Source organism: Montipora capricornis, chromosome 4 (genome assembly GCF_036669925.1).
Source record: "Montipora capricornis isolate CH-2021 chromosome 4, ASM3666992v2, whole genome shotgun sequence".
Lineage (NCBI taxonomy): Eukaryota > Metazoa > Cnidaria > Anthozoa > Scleractinia > Acroporidae > Montipora > Montipora capricornis.
In genome coordinates this window covers 9,834,901-9,837,400 of record NC_090886.1, presented here as the reverse complement: position 1 = coordinate 9,837,400, position 2,500 = coordinate 9,834,901, and the positions used below count along the sequence as shown (strand labels likewise).

General features: G+C 39.8%; 1 protein-coding gene across 1 annotated transcript in view; it reads right to left on the bottom strand.

Annotated features, from left to right (window-relative positions):
* Positions 1–2,500, bottom strand: part of LOC138044449 (adhesion G-protein coupled receptor D1-like) — a 26,045-nt gene that overhangs the window by 8,523 nt on the left and 15,022 nt on the right. The gene's annotated exons all lie outside the window — the stretch shown is intronic.

The window sequence follows — 2,500 nt, the reverse complement described above, 5'->3', positions numbered from 1 at the left end:
CTTTCTTCCTTTCCTTGCTTGGAGGCTTTTGTCCTGTAATATAATTTTTCTCTACTACATTAACATTTTATGAACTCTTTTGACAATGTCATGATTTGTTTTTTCATAGCTTTCATATCTAGTATCATTTTTACATAATATAAGTGTTTTAGCGGTTGATGACCACTTTTTCGCCATTTCGGAAATGAGTAAAACACGTTGTTTTTTAATCTGGACATAACTCATTGGTATCTATATTATAATAAACAGAACATAGAATGGCGGCTTGGGGATAGGAATTTTATCTCCACGCGTAGATAGTATCTCGCACTCGTTCGCTCTGCTCACTTGCGAGAGATACTATCAGCACTCGAAGATAGAATTCATATTCCCATACGGCCATATACATAGCGACCTTCAGGAGTACAAGAACGAGTTCTCAGTTCTGAGCACGCGAATTTCGAAAAATTTCTCTCTATTAAACGTAATGCGCGTGCCCAGTACAGAAACTCGTACTCCAATCTGAAGGACGCTGTTCTGCGGCATATTGTAAAAACGACGCATTTCGTAGTAACGATTGCGGCATTTTGTAATAATGTGCGCATTGTGTAATAATGTGTGCAGCATTTTGTAATAAATCCAACCTACGCATTTTGTAATAAGGGCTGCAGCATTTTGTAGTATTTGTAAGTGTACGCAAATTATAATAATGTCTGACGCTAATTGTAATGAGGTATCACAGGGCACAGAGGAGTCGGGATTAAATGCACAGCGCTAATCACCTTTGTCTACTGTAGAATACTGTGTTAACTTCCGTTTAGAATGAATGGTGGTAACTGCGGAAATACAAACGATGCGATCACCGCAGTTGTGATCCTTTATCCGTTTATTCTTTCTCTGGCTTCTCTAGTGTTTCGTTTTTGTTGTGGGTATCTCAGTTCGTTAAACTGAATACTGAGTAGATGGACCTAACCTAAATGGTTCTCAATCGAAACGTTTGGATGCCATCTTTAACGGCGACAGAAGTGATGGAAGGGGAGAGGGGGACTTTTTTTAGCTTGTAGGGATTTTTTTTTCCACGTCCACTGCCTTTGCAGGTTTTTTTTTTTTTTTTTTTTTTTTTTTTTTTTTGGGGGGGGGGGGGGGGGGGGGGGAGCAGTCAAGTGCCCTGCACTATTTTTTTGGGAGGGGTGGATATTTTACTGTCGCAATCTTAATCTTCACTAGCCACAATCTGATTGCCTGATTGCCTGGAACAGGCTTCTGACAAATATTTTTGTATCTTTCACACAGTCGTTTTGCTTTACTGTCAAAATTACACTCAGGAGGAAACATAACCAAGTATCAGACACATTAATCAGCGACAGGCTCCTGTAAGCGGCTATTGCACAACTGATGGGGTTGCGTTGCATTTTTTTGGTTTGATGTCTAGCGAAATAACAATTTCATTTTATTCCTTCCCCTTTTAATAAATTCTTTTGTGGTATGCAGTGAATCAAGGTTTTAGCTAGACTTCTGTTGCGTGATCAACCAGTAACCAATATGGCCCGGGTTCGATTCCCAGACTCGGCGTCATATGTGGGTTGAGTTTGTTGGTTCTCTACTCTGCACCGAGAGGTTTTTCTCCGGGTACTCCGGTTTTTTCCCTCAAAAAAACCCCTCAAAAACCAACATTTTGACTTCATTGCGTTAACTTGTTAATTTCAATTTACAGTGTCCCGATTAGTGCTCTACAGCGCTAGAGAAGATTAGACACTTAAATAAAGTTCCTTTCCTTTCCTTTCCTTTCCATGATATGGGGCCAAAGGGACCATTCTTCTAGGCGGCTCTGGGGGTATGCCCCCCAGACAATTTTGCAAAATTGAGCGTTTTTGGTGCGTTTTCCACGATTTTCAGCCGATAAATTTAACGTATCGATTGGACTTGAATGATAATGCGTCAGCAAAGAAGGAGAAAAAGACAAGTTCATTTGACCACCTTCCAAGCGAGATAATTGTTATGATTTTTGAAACAGCTGTACGATCTTCAACCCCAGTGATGCCTGCATTCTTTTCCAGCGACTAAGAAATGCGTGCTCTCGATTTCGCCAGTGCGCCGATACTTCAGTCACTTACTTGTTACCGAAAAATACCATTGTGACGGATCCCAGGGTATAATCAGTGTATGGCGGCTCATAAAGGAGTTTGGTCCTTTCAGTGGATTGATCCTTGATTAAGGCGTATAATTAATAGCAACCGTTGGCACCATGCATGGCTCGAGTTATATGCCATAGGTTTAAGTTGGTTCCAAATTAACAACATTTTTGGCGCAATAACATGCTATTTTCTTTTGTTTAGTAGCTTTTCTGTATCAGCATGTTTTCGGTTGTTGTTATTGCTGTACTTTGTTAATGCTGTTACCTGTTAAAGCAGCTTTTTGCCGGAAGATACAATAACTAATGTAAAATGCACCATGTAATACGAAGTTTAAAGTTAAATACGTTGTAATAACTAATAAAAGTTGCCGTTCAAAGTTTTAGAAT